General features: G+C 35.8%; 1 protein-coding gene and 1 long non-coding RNA gene across 2 annotated transcripts in view; both read right to left on the bottom strand.

Moving 5' to 3' along the window:
• LOC140756954 (uncharacterized) overlaps positions 1-9,007 on the bottom strand; it is a 33,367-nt gene extending 24,360 nt beyond the window's left edge. Inside the window, exon 1 of the long non-coding RNA XR_012103918.1 lies at positions 8,794-9,007. This is a non-coding gene — a long non-coding RNA (uncharacterized LOC140756954). The remainder of the gene's footprint in view (positions 1-8,793) is intronic.
• Positions 1-17,379, bottom strand: part of Syt7 (Synaptotagmin 7) — a 586,971-nt gene that overhangs the window by 323,091 nt on the left and 246,501 nt on the right. The window lies entirely within an intron of this gene.

Below are 17,379 nucleotides of genomic sequence, written 5' to 3'. Positions count from 1 at the left end.
GATACAAACCAAGCTAATATAATAATAAATAAAGTTTAAAAAACTAAAAAAACACGCCATAACAGATATCGAAACTAAAAAGCAATAATTGTTGCAATCTAGTAATTTTGCCATGACTTTCTCTAAGGCGCTGAAACAATCTTGCCTCAAAAATTGTTAATCCTGAGGATGTTGATAAGAACAACGGTACAAAATTATTAAAATCGTGTATTGTCATCGGTTTTTGATAATTCTTCAAAATTTTGAATTAAACTGAACGTCCAAAGTGGATAGAAATCGGGTTCAAAGATTCCGTTACATAATTACATACCTACCTACATACATACATACATACGTACATACATATATACATACATACATACAACCCAAGCTATTAAAAGCGTGGTAAAAATCATTTATAAAATGACAAGGTCATGACAAAACAAGTGAACATGATATGTGGTACGGAATTTACATTCGACTTGGTTTTAATCTGCTTAATATGCGGCTCCGGTGAGCGGCTTGATTCGTTGCAATTGCTTTGAGAGGCTTACATTAACATTTTTGTGTTTAGCCACGTTTTGCATATGGCTTTTGTTGCTAGAGTCTGGAAAAATTCAAATAATAAAAGGGGTTGCAGAATATTCTTCTTTTTAACACGCTTTTATTAGTTGGGTTGTATCTATGTATGTAACGGAATCTTTGAACCAGATTTCTTTCCATTTTACGATCAGTTTAATTCAAAATTTTGAAGAATTATCTAGAACATATGACAATACACGATTTTAATAATGTTGTTCCATTGTCCTTATCAACATCATCAGGATTAACGATGGCGGTGTTCGAGCGCCTTAGAGAAAGTTCATCGCAAAGTTACTAGATTGCAAACAATTATTGCTTTTTAGTTTCAATACCTGTTATAGCGTGATTTTTAATTTTGAAAATAATAATGTTATTAAATAATTAAAATGTTTTAAAATTCATCATTTAAAACATGAATACAGGTTATTATTTAATAATAACACTGATTTTCTTATATTATTCTAGATAAAAGTTTTTTTTTTATCAAAATAGAAAAATTAAAACGTCTGGTTCCAAATATTCAGTGGCGAACTTTATAGATAGATCAGCATCACTTGACTAAATAGTTAATTAAACTGACCGTTCACAGGAAGTAAATCATCAACAACCCATTACTGACCCACTGGGCACGGGTCTCCTCTCAGAATGAGAAGGATTAGGCCATAGTCCACCGCGCTGGCCAAGTGCGTATAGGTAGACTTCACATACATTTGTGTTACATAAATCTCTCAGGTATGCAGGTTTCCTCAAGATGTTTGACTTCACCGTTTAGCAAGTGATAATTAATTTCTAACACGCACATAACTTTTAAAAATCAGAGGTGCCTGGGATTTGAACCTCGGACCCTCGATCGAGAGGCAGAGTTTCTTAACCACTAGGCTATCACTTGCCAGGAAGTAAAACCGAGTTCAAATTCCTTTACATACATATCTAGATACATACAGGTCAAGCTAATAAACGCGTAACAAAACGTTCTCTCATTCATTTCATTCGATCAATACATCTTGTAACCAATAAATACCAAATAAATATTCTCTCAACAATACTTAACATCAAATTGATTTCCTACCGTTCCGCTACAAATGTAGTCATCAATATAATTAGATAGATAAAGAAAGATAGCCAAGATTGTTTCCCTACGCGCCATTGGGCCCTAAATACGACCCATCGTTGAGTAATTCTAGTGATATTTCCCTTTCAATGTCAGTTTAGGTTGTGGCTTTTTGTTACTATTTACGAGTTCTAATAGTCACGACTATTCGTGACTATTAGAAGTCGTAAATTCAAGATTTTAACACAAAATACAAGTTTTCTAAATACAAGATTTTCTAAATACAAGGTTTTCTAAATACAAGATTTTCTAAATACAAGATTTTCTAAATACAAGATTTTAATATACTTATATTAAAACTTCTTCATATTACTCGTATAACATTTTATTTAAAATAAAATACAATGTTAATAAAATTTAAAATTAGGTGATTTTTTTATAATATTGAAGTAGCGGACGAGCATGCAGTTCACATGATGGTAAGTGGCTACTGCCGCCCATGGTCATCTGTAATCAACCGCAGATAAGATTAGAATCCTACCTGCGGTCGGCCACAGATGCGCCGCTAAACCTGAGGACTGAGCTGGACAGATAAGATTAGGATCCTACCTCAGCTTGGCCACAGATACCTTGCTACCTCTTACAACTAAGTTGGGTCTCCTCAACTGATAAGTTTGTCTCCCTTACCACACCCTTCAAACCAGAACACAATAGCGCTTAACACTGCTGTTATTAGACAGAAATAGGTGTGGTGATTACCACAAACCCACCTTTCAGACTTTAAACTTTATTTAATTTTCGTCATATTAATAAAACATTTATTTATATTTTAATTCAATTAACTAGACCACTTAGAAATTAGGGCAAAACCACATCTAGACTAAGTGCGGTTGGTACACTTGACGTACCTTCGGGAAAATTATAGCCACCTCTCAGGGCTTTCACGTAGGGCCGGATTTAGGGGAGGGCTCATGGTTTTACTGTCCCAGGATCACCAAAGAGCGGTGCCCCCACAATTAAGAAAAAATATCTAAAATTAATAATAAATATGCATTGATAAATTAATATGAGTATTCCGTACATAATTGTGTATGAAACAATTTTATTTGTAGTCAATATTTTTGAAAGAAGTTGTTCCTTTTTTTCGAAAAATAATTACGGGCCGCCACACCTTCGTCGTCCTAGGCCCTCCATACCACTGAATCCGGCCCTGGTTCCGTGACGTCATTTAAGCAAGAGACAATTAATTCTATTAGTCACGTCGACACTTATGCATACTTGGCTTAGCAAACTCAGAGATACGTGTTTAAACCAGGAAAGAGTACTTATATTTAAATTTAGTTTATTTCAAATATTTTGAAGATGGTACTCGTAGAACACTTTTTGGTTCGACTCCAGCGGCACTACAGCCACACCTATTTGTGCCTAATAACAGCAGTGTTGAGCGCTGCTGTGTTCTGATTTGAGCGATGTGGTAAGGGAAAGATATGGTCGCCCCATATAAAGTCAGCCGGCATCCAAACCTTTCCACCAAAAATAGGTGTGACGGTGATACTTCACCGAATCATACTGGGTTTATGTTTTTGTTTTATTCTATTTTTTATTATTTAATTAAGATTTTTAACTAAAATTCCATACACATTTGAGGTTTAAAATGAAATTAAAACGAAATTTATCAGGAATATTATTTCAATTCTAATAATATTATTTACTCGTAGAGTAAAAACATCAAAATTCAAATATTCAAAAGAATACTCTAAAAGATCACGTTCGAAAATTAATATTCACAACGCTTTTTCGGGAATCCTTTGAGCAAATATTCCCGGGAATTTCATATGACTACAAAGACGGAAGTTTTGATGGAAAGAAGCCGTGTTTATAATATGCTTCAGTGAATAATATGGGAATTTATTATGAGCCATAAGAAAGTAAACTCACGGAGTTTTATTTATAACAAACATCTATTTGATCTCGGCATTATTTTTAGCTTCTACGTTATAATATTATGTCTTTTATTAAAATGGGTTGAAATTGGTAGGACCTTTCGTGTTTTGACTCCGTAAGTACCACCACTATGTTGCTATGTCCTCGTTCAAGAAGTGTAGTTGGGAACGGATACTTAACATCAACCCATCAACCCATTACTACCCCACTACTAGGCACGGGACTCCTCTCAGAATGAGAAGGATTAGGCCATAGTCCACCGCGCTGGACAAGTGCGTATTGATAAGCTTTACATACCTTTGAAAACTTTTAATTTCCCAGGTATGCAAATTTCCTGACGATGTTTTCCTTCATCGTTTAAGCAAGTGATAATTAATTTCTTAAACGCACACAACTTTAAAAAGTCAGAGGTACCTGAGATTTAAACCTCGGAACCCTTGGGTGGATTTCCATGGGCGGCAATGGCCATTTACCATACACATATTACACTTATACATGAAACACATACGCTCACACACACACATAAAACATAACCCTCCTTTCGTAGGTAAAACAAAAATGCCTAAAAATTTGACTACCTAAACTCTTAGTAACAAGTATGCTGAAGTCTAAGCGCCTGTAATTCAGCTTATAGCTGTGTATGCCTGTAATTATAAAGCCTCTTTCTTTGAGCGAATGTTCCATTTTGAAAAAAGGCAAGATGGCGCCACAATTGCACGTTTAGAGTTGCGTATGTCTAATGGAAAAACGGTGAACAATGGATTTGGGTCTGTCGGTATATCTGCTTTTACTTTTTAGTTCAAGGTTCTTTCATTTTGTCGGATTTTCTTTTATTGTTAAAATCTAGAATTTTTCTATCAAACTGGAGTATTTATGTGAAGTCTACCTGACGGTAAGTAGTACTTTTTGTTACTATGTTTTTATTATGATGCTTTTATTATTTTAATAAAAGACACATTTTTAAAAGAAGAATTTCTAAAGGTTACAAAATCCTTTGTGGTTTGACTCTGGCGTCATCACCGTCACACCTATTTTTGCCTAATACGAGTAAATACAGTGTTAAACGCCACTAAGTTATGGTTTAAAGGGTGTGTAAGGGATACATGCATTTCCGAGACGTTTTAGCTTAGTCCTGAGGGGTAGCACTAGCGACGCACCTGTGGGCGACCTCAGGTAGGAATCTAATCATATCTGAGATTGATTACAGATGTATAGAGTGCACAAAATCCACTAAACATCAGATGGACAGCATACTGGTCTACTACTTCAATATTAAAAAAGTAAAAAAAAACCAAACAAAATAAAAATACTAATAACAATTCCACATAACGTTACGTTGTCCTAACACGGTTTGTGAAAACGACTGTCATCCCTTTGTAATTATATTATACGGGGTTCGGATCCCTTCTGAGGTCAAGGTTGGGCTATCAACCGATCCCTTTACGCCCTATCATTTACTAAAACATACATAGGAATTAAAGTTATAGATATAGTGGAGGTTAAAGATATAGTATGAAGTTGATTTTATAATATAGGAGTAGCAGACGAGCACGCAGTCGATAAGGGTAAATGCCACCGATGGATAGTGTAACCATTTCTTTATAGATAAGGGATTCTATCTGAATACACACCGATGCGTTATTTCTATATTTATACTCTTGAGGACTACGCCTTCGACGTAGATTAGATTCCTACCCGAGATAAGCCACAGAGGCATTGCTAACTGAAAACCGAGTTGGGAAGCTTCGGAACGTGGCCTAGGATCGTTTCAGCACCCACTAAAAAAGATTTTGTTGGTAAGCTGCAACTGAGCCCCAAAACAAACAAATATCTTTATTTGTCAAATGAGGTACAAAACTCTGGTTAAATCTGTCCTAAGATACAAAAATCCTCTTATTTTACAATTTCGGCCCATGGAACCCATACCCATGGAGATGTAATACCAAATTACGGGTTTTGTTTGAGTTTTACTCGAAAACATACGAGTAGATTCTACTTTAAACCGGCCAGAGCGTTACGACACCTAACGTCTAGCGTCCGTTTGTTATACTTAACCTATCCATACTTACAAAAGATAAAAAAAATTTGATTGCTAGTATGAAGTTTTTCACATAATATATTGATCGTTGGTGAACAAAACATTTGAGGATTGATTATGGTATCCACATACTTTCATAAAAACGCAAGAATACTTTCACTCTAGAAATAGGTGTGACGGTACCTTTCAACTATATTGCTCTTATCACCTTTTGTCAATGAAGGTGATAAAACTTATGTGAATCTACTCCAGCGGCATCGTCATACCTATTTCTGCCTAATAACAGCAGTGTTGAGTGCCACTGTATTCTAGTTTGAAGGGTGTGACAAGGAGGCATGTTTTTCTTCGAAGAGTGTGGTAAGGGAGACATACTTTTCCGATGAGTTTCAGCTTAGTCTTCAGAGGTAGCGGCGTATTTGTGGCCGAGCTCAGGTAGGAATTTAATTATATCTGGGGTTGATTACAGATGTCTATGGGTGGCAGTAGCCACTTACCACCAGGTGGACTGCATGCTCGTCTGCTACTCCCATATTATATACAAAAATCTTTCATATGATCATGGCTTTATTAAGTACTTAGCTACTTAGCAGATTCGTATAATATTAGTAACCTTAAATGGGAAAAGGACCGCCCATCAAGTTAATCCCTACGTCCTTGGAACCCTGTTCTGTTAGTTTCCTGTTACGACTCCCGCGGGAACAGATCTTTGTTTGAGGGATAAACCAAGTTAGCCCTTAAATAGAACTTTAGAAAAACTTAGGAGTATCAATAAGAGATTTTGAACATTATCTTATATTTAAAATTCTCGTGTCACAATGTTAGTTACCGTACTCCTCCGAAACGGCTTCACCAATTTTCACCAAATTTTATATGCATATTCAGTAGGTCTGAGAATCGGCTACTATCTATTTTTCATACCCCTAAGTGATACTGGTTGTTAACCCTTAAAATTTTTTTATTTATATGGCAACACAACGTTTGCAGGGTCAGCTAGTTTCTTGTATATATTTTATTATGCTTATTTTTTCTCCCTAGAAGTAATTTTTTTATTTTATGAAATTTCTAAGTATGCACTTCACCTCATGGTAAATGGTACTACCGCACATGATTTTTTTATAATATTTAAGTAACAAACAAGCATGCAGTCCATTTGATGGTAAGTGGCAACTGCCGTCCATGATATCTATAATCAATCCCAGATCAGATTAGCTTTCTATTTGTGGTCAACCACATATGCGCTATTACGCTTATGGACGTTGGAACGCCTCGATTAAGTATGTTTTTCTTACCACACCCTTCAAACCGGAATACAGCAGCGCTTACTACTGCTGTTATTAGACAGAAGGTGTGGTAGTTACGTATTTGATCCATAAAGCAGTGTTCTGCAAGCGTGTACCGGCACACTGGTGTACCGTGACCATTAGTTGGTCTGCCGCGGAGAAATAAGGTTATCTTATAAAATTATTTTAGTAAGTAAGTAAGGGTAAGTAAAATACCTACACAAATCACGCGAGCGCACGAGCGGGGCGTTTTGTTTCGTTCGTCTAATTCTTTGGTTTCAATTAATGTTGATTATTATTACTTAAAAACTAATTTTTAGTTTGTGGTGTCCAATCTCCAAAAATTTTAGTTTTCCTAGATGTACCTTGAACACAAATAGTATGCGGTTGCCATAAACGGTTCTACCACCTTCAAAGACCTCACGTAGTATTAGAGTCCTACATCAAAACACTAAGTAGGAATTGCGTATCTGTGCATTGGCAGTCTCTTCATATCTAAATAGCATTCAATCATGCTCCGCTACTAAGAAGATACTTAAAATCATTATTTTTTATTTTTATTCTTAGAAGACATACTTTTCGATTCGTTCTAGCTTAGTCCACAGAAGTAGTGGTGCATCTGTCGACCTCAGGTAGGAAAATAATCTTATCTATGGTTAATTACATTTGTCCATCTGTGGCAGTATCCACTTACAATCAGGTGGACTGCTCGTCTGCTACTCCTATATTATAAAAAAAAGAAAAAATAGCAGTGGTTCTTCAGGCGGACTAGAAAAGGCTTAAACTGCCTTTGTCTTATAATGACGCTTAACTCATTACTCGGACATTGTTCAAATACAGGTCAAAACTCTGAAAAACCCTTGCTCGTTACAAGTAAATTACAGCCTACTCAAATAGTGAACAGTACGGAAACTTCATCTTATATATAAAATTCTCGTGTCATAATGTTAGTTACCGGCCTCCGAAACGGCTTCACCGATTTTCACCAAATTTGATATGCATATTCAGTAGATCTGAGAATCGTTTACTATCTCTTTTTCATACCCCTAAGTCATAAGGGTAGTTCACCTTTAACATATTTTTTATAATTATATGGCAACACAACGTTTGCCGGGTCAGCTAGTTACAAATAAAAAGGAATTATTATAAAAAATCGACTGCTTTAAAATATAGCCATGTTAGGTACAATTAACATGAATACAATGATACCTTTCCTATTAAAATCCAATTAAGCTTTTAAGCCTGCAAGGGCGTATCAAAGAGATATGTGTACCACATAAAAAAAATGAAGAAATATATGTATATTGAGAAAACATTAATTTTGTAAAAAATAAGCGCTACAATCATGATTTTTGTGAGTACCAGAGACATAAAAAACATAAATACTCGAATACCCAGACCCAGAAAGAAAGATAAATGCATTATTTAAATTATTACTGGACCGGAGATCGAACCCGCAACCCTTGTAACCACTCCGCGCGGTTCAAACATTCTCGAAATAAGCTGTCGCGAACTATCAACTAGATCTAGGTACAACCCGGTTGTAAAGAAATGTATTTTATTTACAACCCCATTGTTTCGGGAGCAACCTTCATCTGAATTCAGTCACTCGTTCATCTATTCTATTGTTCTACGGACAATTTTTTTTCAATCAAGTACATTAATTAGGCGAAACTTGAACGGTTCTAAAATTATTAATCATGGTTATTGTTCTTAATTTTTTTATAATTTTTAATTAATTTTTAAAGGCATTAACATATATTTGGGTATTGACAAAAGTATATACAAATTTTAGAAATATAGTTTAAATTTTAAAATTAATAAATTTGATTTACATTTAATGTGTAAAATAATTAATTTTTATTTACATTTTTTGCATATACTATATGTCAGGAAAGCAGTTAATAATTACAACAAACCTGTTACATAACAACAACAAAGCTCCGTAACGAAAACGTCACCGATAACAAAAAAACAACAGAAGTGTTATGATAACAACAGTCCAACAATAACACTTAGCACTTAGGAATAAACCACTTATTTATTGCTTTCGGTTTGAAGGTTGAATTTTGAAATTCGCGAAATATTAGAGAGAGATGGAAAGAGACAGAGTAAAGCGAGAGACGTGTAGCCCCGACGTCATCTGACACGACACTGCTACGCGCTACGGGCCGTAGCATCGTAACTGCGCGTAGCGCTACGGACCGCTACGAAAGCGTAGCGTAGGATATTTACATCGTTTTAGGCGGCTTTTTATATGGGCGGTTTTCTTAACGGACTTTACTTGGCAGGTGAATGAAGCGGTGTTGAAAAATTGATTTTTTATACTAATTTGTATGAATGAATTCATAGTCTACAATATGGTAGGACTTTGTTTCAATATCAACGTATAAGGGGATTATATTTTCGGTCCCTAAATATAATAAAGAAGTAGCAGACGAGCATGCAGTCCACTAATAGTAAGTGACTACTGCCACCCATGGACTGTAATCAATCCGAGATAAGATTAGAATCAGAGGCAGAAATTAGTGTGGCATAGTTAGTTCTATGTTGTAGTGTCTATGTAGTACGTTTTTTTTATTAATAATTATTTTGCTTTTTTTAATGAAAAAATACGCGATTTAATAAATTATATTTACTAACATGATAATCATGAAAATAATGATTCGAATAAAAACATGTGGCTTATCCAGTTTCTTATAAGCTACTTTTTTGAATCGTTTTTTTTATCATGATGACATGGACACATACACACACATGAATGCGCACATATATGTATACACACATGGATGTTCGTACTACAATAAGTTTTGATCCAGATGATTGTATTTTATTTTAATGAACATACGATTAAAACTGAAAATATATACGTTTTAATATTTTTCCATCGTTTCAAAGCTAAATGAACTGATTATAAGACTCTTAATTAATGCGTAACTTTAAAGTAGGTCATAATCTACTTTCAGGTAGTTAAGTAGGAACAATACTGTACTTTTATATAAAAGTAGGTGGTAATTAAATTTAGTTGAATATCACAGAAAAAAGTTCAAACATGTCGTTAAACAAACGCTATGTAAAAAGCGTACTATAAACTAAGTGATTATTTGACTGACAAAACGGTGTGGTCTGAAGTAGTTCCAGCTCCACATGTACCATTAGGTTAAGTTTGACATTGTAAAAACATTTTTTTAAAAGATGTGTGTTATGGAGTTTCTTTCGCCGCTTCTTCTCCATAACGAATCACCTTGTGAAGTGGTGGTAGTAGTATTGACATTCAAAAAGTGCTTTGTAAAGAACCTATTTTGAATTAAAAACAATGATTTGATTTGATTTGTAGGTGGTTAAGTTCAAAGGATTTTACTTGATTGCGGAGGGTAGTTCACGAAGAGTTCAAGATTCGAATCCCAGACTCGCAGTTATATGCGTAATAGAAATTAATTATTACTTGCCTTAAAGGTGAAGGAAAACATCGTGAGGAAACCTATATACCTAACAGATTTTAAAAAAAGTTGTCAAAGGTATGTGAAGTCTACCAATACGCACTTGGCCAGCGCCGTGGACTATGGCCTAATCCTTCTCATTCTGAGAGGAGACCCGTGCCTAGCATTGGGACAGTAATGATAACACACAATTTTCATTTATTACTTCAACTTAGTAAATAATTCCAAATGTTACGCCATAAATATGCCTTGGGGCCAAATTGGCAAAACTTTTGTATATAAAGATCATCTTTATTTTAAATTCAACTTTCCTTCTTATCTTGATATTTTTATGAAAATCTACGTGAAATTCCCACGACGGTTTTTTGGCATAATCTTTAAGATTATTTTGGGGTATAGCATTTTTAATATAAGAAAGAGACGCTCAGGTCTAAAGACGGTGGAACTTTTTTACTCTACTCCGGAGGGTAATGATTTCCGACCGTATGTTTTTTTTTTAATAATATAGGAGTAGCAGACGAGCATGTAATCCACGTTATGGTAATTGGCTACTGCGGCCCATGGATATGTAATCAACCCTAGAAAGGATTCGATGTTCCTACCTGAGGTTAGCCACAGATGCGCCGCTACCCCTGAAGACTAATCTGGAACGCCTTGGAAAAGTATATCTTCCTTATAACAACATTGAAACCAGAACACACAAGCGCTTAACATTGCCGTTATTAGTTTTTTTGATAGCAGCAAATTATAATCTCGTAACTCTTTGAAACTCGGCCTCTAAATAGAATAGTCCAAGGTTCAGATCCCAGTCATGCACCTCTTATTCTTCGAAGTTCCATGTGTTACAAATTAATTACCATGGCAAATAGCATAAGTCCCTCTCACTCTAAGAGGAGACCCGTGCCCATCAGTGCAACAGTAATGGATTGACGGCAATACAATTAGGACTAAACGTAAACGCAACGTAAACTAAAACAGACTATTATGCGCGATTAGGACTCAACATAGGCATTATCAGACTAAACCGCTGTAGCGTGACATTAGTACCACTCAGTAAAACGACAGAGGGTCCTACCACTAGAATGACTAACTAGCGAGGGTAATTATACGGTGCGTTATTCAGCCGAGATAGCGACTAGGCGTGACGTCATAACGTACTGAGTGCAAAAAAGCACCGAATATTGAACATAGTCACGTCAAAATAGAATGTTTAACTATGTGCATAAATGTACGTTATTATGTATACTTAGGTGGATGCGTGTGTTTTTGTGTACTTACACAGTGTGTCAGTGTGTGCATACGTGTATACACAAGTACTTGTATTTGTATCTGCATTAACGTGCAAGTGTGTTTGTATGAGTGGTGTTCACTTGTATGTATGTGTGAAAGATTTTATAAAGGGCGAATATCATTTAGTTTCGTGTCTGTCGCTAAATGTGTAGAACTTTACAACTGACGAGTTTCATTTTATTTTAATTCACACTAATCGTAGACATATTATCGCAGACTTAATCTCTGTATATTTCTCTGTAAATTTGTACCACTCAGTAAAATGACAGAGGGTCCTACCACTAGAATGACTAACTAGCGAGGGTAATTATACGGTGCGTTATTCAGCCGAGATAGCGACTAGACATGACGTCATAACGTACTGAGTGCAAAAAAATAATATAGGAATTTATAATGTGGTAAAAAATAGAATATGACATTTATTACAGATTAACAATATGATTACATTATATAATATGTACCTTACAGTGGACACATAATTTTAGTGTACCTTAAGAAGGCCGGTAAAATAAAAGAATATGCGTATATCGTAGATGCACAAATAAGTGCAAAAGCATCTTAACCAGGAATTGAACCCCACACCGCAGGGCATATTGGCAAGGTGCATCATACATATAATTTTACCGGCCTTAAAATTGCGCCGTGGCTAGGCTCCGTGCCAAGTAAAGTTCATTAGACTCTAAAAAAACTTGTAGTCATGCTCAGACATAAGTTTCGTCACATTTTTTTTCGTAAATTATGTTTCAAAGATAGAGTGTCTATGCTGGGTAACTAACATATGAGGAGACTATCTTAGTCGTCAGGAGTGCTAACGCATCAGTAAAGGGCTTCAGGTAGAACCACGATCTTGTATGAAATAAAAAGCTTTCTATACGCAATGCCCCACAACGGGATTTCCTGTAGCATGGGTGCCATAGACACAAAAATTAATACACAAATATCAAAACCTATAACAGATATCGATATCTTCATTCGCAAACCGGCCAACTCCACTTTTTTTTCAAATTTTTTTTTTTATTTATTTTGATTTCTTTCAACGCCATTTACTAACAAAATAAATAAATAAAAAAAACATTTCGACAAAAAGTGGAGTTGGCTGATTTGGGAATTAAGGTATCGACATGCAAATTGAAGTGATATCAAAAGTGCAGTTTGCTACATATGTCCATAGACAGTATCATCAGGTGGACTGCACACTAATTTAGTATTTCAATTATAAAAAAAAACCCTTTCAAAATTCTTACTTTAAAAATAAAAAAATATTTTATGACTTGAATTTTTTTGTCAATGGTACTTCTAAAACTTTTACATTTACAAGCCCGTGTAAACCGCAGGCTTTTGTCTGCGGTATCCGTCGACATTAAATAAGAGTAAATGTGCAAATGAATAGAGAGTGGACGAACATCTTCTATTAGAAAATACTGTATATAGTATTGAGCTACTGTGAAGGGCAGTAAGTTTAAGTCGATTTTTTTTTGTAATAAAGACGAAACAAACGATGGAAGCAGTGATAGCCTAGTGGTTAACAAACTCGGTCTCTCGATCGAGGGATCTGAGGTTCAAACCCCAGGCACGGACCTCTGATTTTTCAAAAGTTATGTGCGTATTAGAAATTAATTATCACTTACTAAACGATGAAGGAAAACATCGCGAGGAAACCTGCATACCTTAGAGATTTATTTAAAAAAAAAATCTTAAAGGTATGTGAAGTCTATCAATAACCTTGTCCAGCGCGGTGGACTATGGCCTAATCCTTCTCATAATGAGAGGAGACCCGTGCCCAGCAGTGGGACAGTAATGGGTTGTTGACGAAATGATGGTAAGTGGTTTGCCCATGGACATGTATAATCAACTCCCATAGATTAGTAAAGATTACTCACTCCTAACAAGAAAATGTAACCAGTTTTGACAATTTAAATTGTCACTCTCACCTATTGTTGTGTTTGAAAAATATTAAAAACATCTAGTTTTTAGAGCATTTACGAATGAAACGATATTTCACCGCACTTTTTCTTCGACTCCGTGTTGTTTTTGCACCACTTAACTGCACATGTTGGCATTGTTCCGCGTAAATTACACCATGACAGTCGGAGACGAAATGGGAAAACAGGCAGCCATTTTACGTATGTGTCTGCCATTTGCGGCTTCCTTCAATTACAAGGCGGTGAGATATCTTTACTAATCTATATCAACTCTAGATGAGATCTGAGATCAACTTAACATCTCCCTCAGATGCGTTGCTACCCATCACGACTTAAATTAAAAGGATTCGTTATAAATATAAATATCTCTACTTTAAAATAGTATACAGCAGCGCTTACTACCGTTGTTATTAGGCGGAAATATGTGTGACGGTGGTGCCATCTCATAAGAGTAAGAGACTAGCTTGCAGTCCACGTGATGATAAGTGGCTAGTACCGTCTACCGTTATTAGATTCTTTACAGAGGTCAGCTACAGATACGCCGCTACCCCTGAGGACTAAGCTGGAACACTTTAGAAGTATGTAAATCACAACAAATAGTTTAATCTTAACAAATAGACAGAAATAAATTTTACAAATCAATTATGTGTTACATCGGCCCGCAACTTCGTTCCACGCTAAAACAATTTTAATCTATTTCCCCAAACCCGTTAAGTATAACTTAAATAAGATATCAAAAATTTCACCATAAATAAAGCTGAGTCAAAACTCGAGAAATTATAACTTAAAGGTGAATAATTTAAATAAATTTACTACTAAGATAGAGTTATAAATTGGAGTTATCAGCTATTCTCATCCTAGCGTTACTTCGGAGAGGGATTTTGTAATTCTGCGGTAAGCCTCATTCTTGAATCGTTCAAAACATGCTCGGAATTTTGTTAGTGGCTTAAACTAAAACTAGAGAATTATAAAGACAAAAATTCGATTGTCTAAAATTATATCGTATGTCATTGCCACAATTTTAACGAATGCAACTCGAAAAAAATCCGCAATCGGATAAATATTGTTGAAAAGTGTGATAATGGTATACCTAATATTCTAATTTATATGAGTTATTTTGAGAAGAGTTTGGGACATGGCCCAAGCCCAACCTATTCGTTGTAGAACCCTGTGTAGTTTGACTGAAAATGTATCAACTACAACTACACTTATTTCTACCTCCACGCGGCTATGTTACTTGAAGGGCACAACCTTCAAGAAAGGAAGACAATAACACATTCCAACTTAGTCTTTAGAGGATTTGATTTATGTGGCCGATCTCAAGTTATTATTAAAAGTTATTAAGAGTCCTAATCTTATCTGGGATTTATAACAGATAGGCTGCAGTGGGTACTTACAGTTACCATCAGGAGGACTGCGTGCTCGTTTGCAACTTTAATATTATAAAAAATTAACTGTATGCCCATTTGCCATTTCTATATAATAAAAAATACCTAACCGTGAGTCGAACCCGGAACCCTTCGCACACCCAGTACAGTAACCGCACCCTATAATTTACGCATCACTTTAAACCTTCCCTCAGTTTCTCCCCTGACCTCGTAACTCGAATGAATAAATTTATAATTCAGTCTGAAGTTATCATCATTTCTCAAGAAATATTAATTCTATAGTAGGTACTACAAAACAAAAAAAAAAAATAATGTTTAACGTGCTTAAATATACCTCTTATGAGATTGTGACAAGACTTTACGTACTTCATTTAAAATAAGGGCTTACTTTTAAAACTGTTTTTAAAATATTTTTTTTATCATAGGTACCTCTTTAATATTTGCTTGTTATACTTCTTTTAAAGGCATTTTTCTTGTCACGCGGTTCTCGCGTTCCATCCGTATGTTATTAAGGCGATTTTTCTGTGACGCGTTTTTTTGCATGCATACATCTCAAATACGCCCATAAACCAACCACACTTTTATCGCGACCTATATACATGTGCATATGAAACAATGGGTGTATACACGCATGACGCATTTTGCCGTATCTTCACGACCCGAGTGCGTATCACATGCATGACAGGAAAAGTATCTATGAAAGAAGGAAAAGTATCATGAAGGTGGTAGAACCCTTTGTGGTTCGACTCCGGCGGCACCACCGCCACACCTATTTCTACCTAATAACAGCAGTGTTAGGCGCTGCTGTGTTCCGGTTTGAAGGGTGTGGTAAGGGAGACAGACTTTTCCGAGGCGTTCCAGCTTAGTCCTCAGGGATAGCAGCGCATCTGTGGGCGACCTCAGGTAGGAATACCTAATCCTATCTGGGGTTGATTAAAGATGTCCATGGGCGTCAGTAGCCACTTACCATCAGGTGGACTGCATGCTCGTCTGCTACTCTTATATTATAATAAAAAAAAAAAAAAAAAAAGTGGATTTTATTGGCACGCATGCGGACCAGATCCGTGAGCATAAATCATGACAAGAATAGGTCCTAGAGACACACCGTACTGTACTCCGTGACAGGAATAATTTAAAATGCGATATCAATACCTTGACCAAGATAAATACGAAATAGCACAAATTTTCAAAATATACTATCCCAAATTTTATTCTATAAGTTATATTGCGAAACACATCTCATTTTCTCACTACGTGTCAGTGCTAGAATTTTGTAGTTGAGAAGTTGTACCTTGACGGGTTTAACTATAAACGATAATAAAGTTACACAGTATACACATCTCCTCATGTTCATCTCATCTCATCATCAACCCATTATTGTCCCACTGCTGGGCACGGGTCTCCTTTCAGAATGAGAAGGATTAGGCCATAGTCCACCGCGCTGGACGAGTGCGTATTGGTAGACTTCATATACCTTTGAAAACTTTATTTTTATTTCTCAGGTACACAGGTTTCCTCACGATGTTTCCTTCACCGTTTAAGCAAGTGATAATTGTTTTCCAATACGCAATAGTTCTGCATTTGGGTGACAGACAAGGTGTGGATGCTGGGTGATTTAAATATGAAGCGACCATCTCAGAAATAAACTATTGCTTCGAATCGCGCAAAAGCAACAAGACATCAAAACAGCCTTCGACGTTAAATATTAATATAGGAGTAGCAGACGAGCATGTTCTTCACCTGATGGTATGTGACTATTGCAGTCCATGGAAAACTGATATCAACTCCATACAATACTAGAATTCCACCTAATGTCGGCCAAAGATGCACCGCCACCCTTGAGAACTAAGCTGGAACGCCTTCAAAAAGTATGTCTCTCTTACCACACCCTCAAACCAGGACACAGAAGCGCTTAACACTGCTGTTATAAGAGAGATAGGTGTAGCGGTGGTGCCGCCGGAGTCGCATCACAAGTTGTTCTACCACCTTCAACTTTTTTTTATAAAATAACTTAGCTTTCTCTTTCTCGTTGATGGTGAAACACATCCTTTACACAGACAGGTGTTGAATCTAAAATATTCACTACAATACATTTTCTTCGTTTCCAAATGCAATATATTTTCTACTGGCATTTTCTTGGTAACCAACCTGTCATGTACTTCAGACCAAAATATTTTGGATTTAATAAAAGCTATTGATGTAACATCGGCTTTCGATTTATTCTTTTATTCGAGTTTTGTAGATAAATGTATCAAGGATTATGGTAAATATTTCAGATACCATTACTTAAATCGTGGGTTTGATGGTAGAGGCACCACCACCACATCTGTTTTAATTATAACAGCAGTAAAATGCTGCCATTCTTTTTATATTGAATAGTAACATAGAAACGAAAGTTACTTTATTCAGTATCTGAGATACCTGCTTTTAAAATTCCTCGTCGAACCTCATTAGATCAAAGAAAT

This window comes from Epargyreus clarus, unplaced genomic scaffold (genome assembly GCF_041222505.1).
Source record: "Epargyreus clarus isolate Ecla_fem2 unplaced genomic scaffold, WU_Ecla_fem_2.2 ptg000036l, whole genome shotgun sequence".
NCBI lineage: Eukaryota > Metazoa > Arthropoda > Insecta > Lepidoptera > Hesperiidae > Epargyreus > Epargyreus clarus.
The sequence above is the reverse complement of the archived record's forward strand: the minus strand, read 5'-3'. Positions and strand labels throughout refer to the sequence as shown.